Source organism: Scyliorhinus torazame, chromosome 14 (genome assembly GCF_047496885.1).
Source record: "Scyliorhinus torazame isolate Kashiwa2021f chromosome 14, sScyTor2.1, whole genome shotgun sequence".
Classification (NCBI taxonomy): Eukaryota; Metazoa; Chordata; class Chondrichthyes; order Carcharhiniformes; family Scyliorhinidae; genus Scyliorhinus; species Scyliorhinus torazame.
The window spans coordinates 88,280,417-88,289,056 of NC_092720.1; the positions used below are offsets into that span (position 1 = coordinate 88,280,417).

At 46.1% G+C, this 8,640-nt stretch overlaps 1 long non-coding RNA gene across 1 annotated transcript; it reads left to right on the top strand.

The window, feature by feature from the left end:
- The first annotated feature begins 4,001 nt into the window (after positions 1-4,001).
- Positions 4,002-5,339, top strand: LOC140389316 (uncharacterized). The gene is made up of 2 exons (XR_011934342.1): positions 4,002-4,289; positions 5,066-5,339. It is a non-coding gene; the product is annotated as an uncharacterized lncRNA (long non-coding RNA).
- Positions 5,340-8,640: the final 3,301 nt, after the last annotated feature.

The window sequence follows — 8,640 nt, forward strand, 5'->3', positions numbered from 1 at the left end:
GGATCTGGCAGTGGCTGGGGTGGTCTGGATAAACCGGCCCCATCTCCGGCAGGTTCTGTAAGACACAAGATGACATGTATGATTAGACAGCGGGCCAGGGGAGAGTGGGGTGGGCGGGGGATGTGAGGCGGTGAGTTGAGTATGGGCCGAGGCGGCTGAGGGGGTGTGGGGTAAGGGGGGTATGAGGGATGAGGGGGGTGTGGAGGTGTGGGGGTGAGGGCGATGGGGGGTGAGATTGGGGGAGGTGCCCATGCACGTGTCATGGTCAACTGCTACTGAGCGGAGTCTCACGTGCTCGCCCGTGACCGCACTCCACCCCGGCAACAGCCCTACCCTCTGGTGGCCTCAGTGGCCAGTGCACCCGCCCATGGCAGATGGCATGGATGCTGACATGTAGGGCAGGGTGGGTTTTTGGCCGTCCCCAGGGGGAGGGGCCGCGTTATGGGTGTGTGGGGTGGCGGGTTTAGTGCCAGGGACACGGAGCAGCCAACTCACCCTGGCCACCCTGAGAAGGTCGTGAAGTTTATTCGGGCACTGCATGCGAGTCCGGGTGACGTTGCCCATGGCACTGACCGCCTGGCAGCCTTGCTCCAAGGCTGGGGCATAGGGTCATCCTTCTCTCCTCCATGGCGTCCAGGAAGGGTGTCCAGCTCAGCGTCCCTGAACCGTGGCACTGCTCTCCTTCCAGCCACCTTGTTGTGTGGGACAGTGTGGGGGGGGGGGATGGATCGATTAAGTGCAGTTGCAGCGTGTGAGCCTCATGAGTGCCAATCACGGACCCGTCGAATCCGGCACTGTTTTCCATGGATTTGGTTGTGTTCCACATGGCAACGGTGCAAGCCCATTTAAATTAGCTGAATCGGTGCAGCTGGTGCGCCGTTTTTTCTGTCGGAAAACGCCTCACTTCCTCCGCTGGCGTCAACACTTAACCTCAGGAACGGCGAATCCAGCCCATAGTGTCTGGGATCCAGGTCCCGGCGATAACACTTCGGAATTTGGCCAGGCAAAGGCGGTCGGTGAACTGATACACACCGCCCCGCCCAAAACCACCGCAAACTGAAGCACATCTTCAGGCGGTGCTGAAGGCAGCCATCATTGGCGGCTGAAGGAGAGCTTTCGGATTTTGTGGCGGGGGGGGGTGGGGGGTGGATGTCTTAACCTCCATCATTATCATGGGGAAACCATTGTCGATCTCCCCGTGGGAATCATGGAATACAAGTTTCCCAGGTAGGAGACGGGACAGAGGCCACCCTGCTAGAGCTCTTTGAAAACCTACACATAAAAGCCAACCTAAGCAGGGGCCAGAGTTGTTGATTGTCCAAACAGGGACAGAGTTACTGCCACGGGTAGAATATTGTACACAGTTCAATGAATCCTTGTTCCACTACCGCTGGCTTCCTTAAGTCACTGAACTTTCCTAATTACTTGCTGTACCTGCATGCCAGCCTTTTATGATTCATGCACGAGGAAACCAAGATTGCTCAGGGATCCAGAGCACTGCAATCTCTCACTATTTAAACAATAAGCTTATTTTTTATTCTTTTTGCCAAAATTAAGAATTTCACATTTTACCACATTATACTCCATTTGCCAACTTTTTGCCACTCACTGAAGCTGTCTATGTCCCTTTGAACTGTCTATACGTCCTCTTTGTGTCATCAGCAAATTTATCAAGTGTACATTCAGTCCCTTTACCCAAGTCAGTTCTATAAATTCTAAAACGTTCAGGCCACAGAACTGCATCCTGTGGCACACTGTTCAGCGCATCCTGCCAACCTGAAAAAGACCCATTTATACCAACTTTCTGTTTCCTGTCAGCCAGCCAATCTTCAACCCATGCCAATATGTTACCCACTATACCATGAGTTTTTATTTTTGCAATAACCTTTTATGTGGCACCTTATCAACTACCTTCTGGAAAGATGAGTACAGTACATTCACAGGTTCCCATTTACCCAGAGCAATGCCTGGATTCTCCACTTCGCGGCACTGGAAACGCAAATGATGATCGGCTGGAGAATCGCTGGTGATCAAAAAATCAAGATTAGTGTCCGGTGACAATTCTGACACCATGCTTCAATCCCCCACTGGTGGTGATATCGATGTTTGCGACCGGCATTGGCAGATCCATGCAAAACCGTCATTTACGTGGATTTCAATATCATTAGTGGGTTGGACACGGTATGCTCCAGCCTTCCACGATGCTCCACCCCTCTTAGGTGGAAGTCTCATGGGCACAAATTAGTACAAGTATTGACAAACATGTGTGTGTGTATGATTATTAACTGGAGAGTACCCTGTGTGCTGATTTTCAGAGCAAACATTCTCTAGTTATCTCAATGCGACTCTGAAGAGTTCAGTGGAGGATGTGGAAAGCATTGCTTTTTTGGCTTGTGTTCCACTCAATCCACGGGGGTGAGTGTGCTGTCGGCGAAGCGGAGGATCTCGCCAATGGAGAATCAGCCCCCCAAGTTTAAAGTGAGAAAGCTCCGAGAAACAGGCGAGAAGCAAAATCGATCTGTGAAAGCCAGAGCTCCAATAAAGCCAAGGTCTGCAACTCCTTACTGTGAAACAGCAGTGTCCTGTCGGTATGGCTAAACAGCTGAGAGAGAGTGTGTGAAAGGTGAAGCGTGAAAGCACATGTGATCCAAGAGAGAGGAACATCAAAAGGAGGGATTAAAACCTCGGAAGGGGAGCCTTGATGAAAATGTCCAAGTAAAACATAATTTGGGAAGACATTCCAAGGCAAGTTCTTCAAGAGATGAGATTGGAAACCCAAATTAAAAAGCAAAGCTTCTGTGAGATCAGTTGGCTCATGGTGGGACAAGGATCAGCGGAAGTTGATGAGAGGTCCATAACATCTGTTTCGGATGGTATCTGTCACTTGGTTTCAGAATGTGGTGTGTCTCACCACTGGTTACCTCTTGGTTAACTGGACTGTGCTTATTGTGGACTTTAGAGCAGAAGACAGATTTTGCAACTTCCTTACAAATCTGCATTTATCTGTGAAGGTGTAGTTATGGGTGAAGGGATAGTATAATATAGTTAATCGTCTCTTGTTTAATAAATATTTTATTATCTTGTTAAATGTTTATTAACATACCCTATGACTCTGTTCAGTAGCTGCTCTCCACATTTCTAAACAAAAAATATCTATCAGGCCTAGACTATCGTAGGAACTGGCTTGTCCAATAGTAATAGAAGCTGGGCTGGAAGCAATATTAACATTTAAAAGGAGGATTATATAAATCATTGAAAGAGAAATTGATGAGGGTTATGGGGAAAGAGACAAAATTGAGTAGGCATAATGCATGAACTCTTTAAATAACTCTTTCAAAGACATGGGGCTAGATTCTCTGATTTTGCGGCTATGTCTGGTCTTACGATCAAAAAGTCAGTGCCGCCCCCGCACCGATGCTCCGCCCTGTGGGGGGCTAGCAGCCGTGCCCTTACCTGTCGATACGGACACAGAATGGTCTAGTCCATGGCCACGCATGCGCACGGTGACAGCCTGCGACGGCCATGCCGTACAACATGGCGCACCGGCCGCGCGCGGACCTGGCCTGCCAGATAGTGTCCCCCCTGTAACCACCTCGCCACCTCAGGACCACCCCCCACCAGTCCCCCCAGCCCCCACTCAAGCCCCCCCTGCCAGCAGCGCAGCTCCCCCACCCCCCCCCCCCCCCCCGACTGGTGGCGCTGGACACACTCAGCAGCCGAAATGCCAGGTTCACAAAAGTTGAGAGGACACGCGCCCCACGCCGTCGGCATGTCACCCATCAGTGGCAGAGGATCGGAGGAGGGCCTCAGGTGACGCCCTGAGGCCATCCCGACTTCGGCGTAAAAACAGATTCTCCGGAGAATCCCGCCCATGCTGTGCCAAATGGTCCCCATCTTGTGGAATGATTCTTAATTTAATCACAATGGTGAATTCCTTTAAACCTTCATCAGTTCAATCTTTACACAGATCTGTCTCTCTGTTAAATAATAAGTAAAGAATTGGGAGACATATTTAATCTTTGATTCCCAATACTGTTGATATCAGTTAGTGGTAACCCACTTAACATGACCAAGGTGGTGTTAATTCTTATTGTGTATGTGTATGATTATTAACTGCAGAGTACCCTGTGTGCTGATATAAAGAGCAAACATTCTCTAGTTATCTCACTGCGACTCTGAAGAGTTCAGTGGAGGATGTGGAAAGCATTGCTTTTTTGGCTTGTGTTCCTGGTGCTGTTTGAGCTCAATACTGCCAATGGAAAAAATGAGCGTAAGACATTATCATGCAGGTGAGTGCATTCCTCTGTAACCAATCTACAGAAACATTAAGAGGAACAGGACAAGGCCATCCAACCCCCAAACCCGTGCTGCCATTCAATTTGATCAAGTTGGATTGTTTCTAAACTTCATCACAAATGTCTTGCTTCCATAATCCTAAGCCCCTGTCTAAAGTGAAAGCTATCACTCGCAGTTTTGAACTTCTACAACAATAAAGATCCTGCATCAACTATTATCCAGTACGATGCTATTCTCAGGTGCCTTGTGTTTCTAATCTGTGTGTCGTCCTTTTATGATATCTTGCATTAATTATGTAACGTGTTTTCAAATATCTCTATCAAGTTACTTTTCTCTTTCTCCGTAATCATCTCCAGCCTGAAAACCCTGACAGCTATCTGTGCTCTTTCATTAGTGCCCCCCGCCTCCTACCTATTCTGACATTTTAACTGATTCACCATTGGCTATTTCGCTCACCTCCCATAAGATGGTACTTGAAACCGACCACTTTAAGCAAGCTTTGGCATGCCTAATATCTGCTCATGCGCCCTTGTGCAAAATAATTTGTTTTGTTTAACCCAGTGAGGATTCTTGACGTTTTATTGTGCTCAAGGTGTGAAATAAGTTGCGTTATTCTCAGTGAACACATTTCTGGTCTCCATATCCATTCCATTGGGTAGACCACACTATGGACACTGCTCAATTCAAGCCTCTACATTTCTCAGCTGGAAAAGCATTGAATGCTCAATGGTACTGACTGGTGACACAAGCGTACTCTTTTGTTCCACAGAATCGAAATACTTTTGTGAAAAATATGCAGGAATCTGTAGAAAAGGAGAGTGTATAAAGTATGAGGTTCAGACAACTGAGCATTGCTCCGCTAACATGGTTTGCTGCCAGTTACCAAGCACAATAATTGATCCAACAGATTTCTTTCCAATTCGCATATGAGGATCGATTAAAGCTAACTGTGCTTTCTGTAATTCTGTTGCATCATGTAGATTCAATGACCACTGACCAAAGCTTTCTGTATCATGTCATTAAAAGTCACTGCGTGATTATCACCTCTTGTCCGTATTTCATTTAATAAGAACATAAGAACTAGGAACAGGAGTAGGCCATCTGGCCCCTCGAGCCTGCTCCGCCATTTAATGAGATCATGGCTGATCTTTGTGGACTCAGCTCCACTCTCCGGCCCGTACACCATATCCCCGAATCCCTTTATTCTTTAGAAAGGTATCTATCTTTTTCTTAAAATCGTTTAAAGAAGGAGCCTCAACTGCTTCACTGGGCAAGGAATTCCAGAGATTCACAACCCTTTGGGTGACGAAGTTCCTCCTACACTCCGTCCTAAATCTACTTCCCCTTATTTTGAGGCTATGCCCCCTAGTTCTGCTTTCCCCGACCAGTGGAAACAACCTGCCCGCATCTATACTATCTATTCTCTTCATAATTGTATATGTCTCAATAAGATCCCCCCCCCGCATCCTTCTAAACTCCAATGAGTACAGTCCCAGTCTACTCAACCTCTCATCATAATTTAATCCCCTCAACTCTGGGATCAACCTATTGAATCTCCTCTGCACTCCCTCCAGTGCCAATATGTCCTTTCTCAGGTAAGGAGACCAAAACTGAACACAATACTCCAGATGCGGCCTCACCAACACCCTATACAATTGCAGCATAACTCCCTAGTCTTGAACTCCATCCCTCTAGCAATGAAAGACAAAACTCGATTTGCCTTCTTAATCACCTGTTGCACCTGCACACCAACTTTTTGTGACTTGTGCACCAGCACACCCAGGTCCCTCTGCACAGCAGCATGTTTTAACATCTTACCGTTTAAATAATAATCCATTCTGCTGTTATTCCTCCCAAAATGGATAGCCACACACTTGGCAACATTGAATTCCATCTGCCAGACCCTAGCCCATTCACCTAACCTATCCAAATCCTTCTGCAAACTTCCGGTATCCTCTGCACTTTTTGCTTTACCACTCATCTTAGTGTCGTCTGCAAACTTTGACACATTGCACTTGGTCCCCAACTCCAAATCGTCTATGTAAACTGTGAACAACTGCAGGCCCAACACTGATCCTTGAGGGACTCCACGAGTTACAGGTTGCCAACCAGAGAAACACCCATTTATCCCCACTCTCTGCTTTCTGTTAGTTAACCAATCCTCTACCCATGCTACCACTTTACCCTCAATGCCATGCATCTTTAGTTTATGCAGCAACCTTTTGTGTGGCACCTTGTCAAAAGCTTTCTGGAAATCCAGATATACCACATCCATTGTCTCCCCGTTATCTACTGCACTGGTAACGTCCTCAAAAAATTCTACCAAATTAGTCAGACATGACCTACCCTTTGTGAACCCATGCTGCGTCTGCCCAATGGGACAATTTCCCTCCATGTGTCCCGCTATTTCCTCCTTAATGATAGATTCCAGCATTTTCCCTACAACCGAAGCTTACCGGCCTATAATTCACCCGCTTTCTGCCGACCTCCTTTTTTAAACAGTGGTGTCACGTTTGCTACTTTCCAATCCTCTGGGACCACCCCAGAGTCTAGTGAATTTTGATAAATTATCACTAGTGCGTTTACAATTTCCCTAGCCATCTCTTTTAACACTCTGGGATGCATCCCATCAGGGCCAGGAGACTTGTCTACCTTTAGCCCCATTAGCTTGCCCAATACTGCCTCCTTAGTGATTACAATCATCTCAAGGTCCTCACCTATCATATCTTTATTTCCATCAGTCACTGGCATGTTATTTGTGTCCTCCACTGTGAAGACTGACCCAAAAAACCTGTTCAGCTCTTCAGCCATTTCCCCGTCTCCTATTATTAAATCTCCCTTCTCATCTTCCAAAGGACCAATATTTACCTTAGCCACTCTTTTTTGTCTCATATATTTGTAGAAGCTTTTACTATCTGCTTTTATGTTCTGAGCCAGTTTACTTTCATAGTCTACCTTACTCTTCTTTGTGGCTTTTTTAGTAGCTTTCTGTTGTCCCCTAAAGACTTCCCAGTCCTCTAGTCTCCCACTAATTTTTGCCACTTTGTATGTTTTTTCCTTCAATTTGATACTCTCCCTCACCGCCTTAGATATCCACGGTCGAGTTTCCCCCTTTCTACCGTCTTTCTTTTTTGTCGGTATGAACCTTTTCTGAACACTGTGAAAGATCGGTCGGAAGGTTCTCCACTGTTCCTCAACTGCTTCACCATGAAGTCTTTGCTCCCAGTCTACCTTAGCTAGTTCTTCTCTCATCCCATTGTAATCGCCTTTGTTTAAGCACAAAACACTAGCGTTTGATTTTACCTTGTCATCCTCCAACTGTATTTTAAATTCCACCATATTGTAGTCGCTCCTTCCAAGAGGATCCCGAACTATGAGATCATTAATCAATCCTGCCTCATTACACAGGACCAGATCTAGGACCGCTTGTTCCCTTGTAGGTTCCATTACATACTGTTCCAGGAAATTATCCCGGGCACATTCTATAAACTCCTCCTCAAGGCTGCCTTTACCAACCTGGTTTAACCAATCGATATGCAGATTAAAATCTCCCATGATAACCACTGTACCATTTCTACATGCATCCGTTATTTCTTTGCTTATTGCCTGCCCTACCATCCTGTTACTATTTGGTGGCCTATAGACTACTCCTATCAGTGACCTTTTCGCCTTACTATTCCTGATTTCCACCCAAATTGATTCAACCTTGTCCTCCATAGCACCAATATCATCCTTTACTATTGCCCGGATGCCATCCTTAAACAACAAAGCTACACCACCGCCCTTACCGCCCATTCTATCCTTTCGTATAGTCTGATACCCTTGGATATTTAACTCCCAGTCGTGACCATCTTTTAACCATGTTTCAGTAATGGCCACAAAATCATAGTCATTCACGATGATTTGCGCCATCAACTCATTTACCTTATTTCGTATACTACGAGCATTCAGGTAAAGTACACTTATGCTGTTTTTTTATGTCTTTGTTATGAATCCTAACACCTTGATCAGTAACTTTTCGCAATTTATTTTTCCTCTTACGCTTTCTCCTAATTTTCCTTGTCTTTGAACCCATATCTCTACATAATAACCTGTCACGTAACCTGCTGCCTTGATCTCCATTAACCATTATACTGTCCATAGCTTTACACTTCCCTTCCCCCCAACTTGCTAGTTTAAAGTTCTTGTGAGTTTCTCACTCATATCGGTGTCTCATCACATTGACAGGGAGGGATGGGAGGTCAGAAAATCACTGGGCTTCATTGACATCTTGTAGCTCCAAAATAGTCACCCTCAAAGAATTATACTCTTCCACACGATTCAAGCACACGGATTGAATTAGAG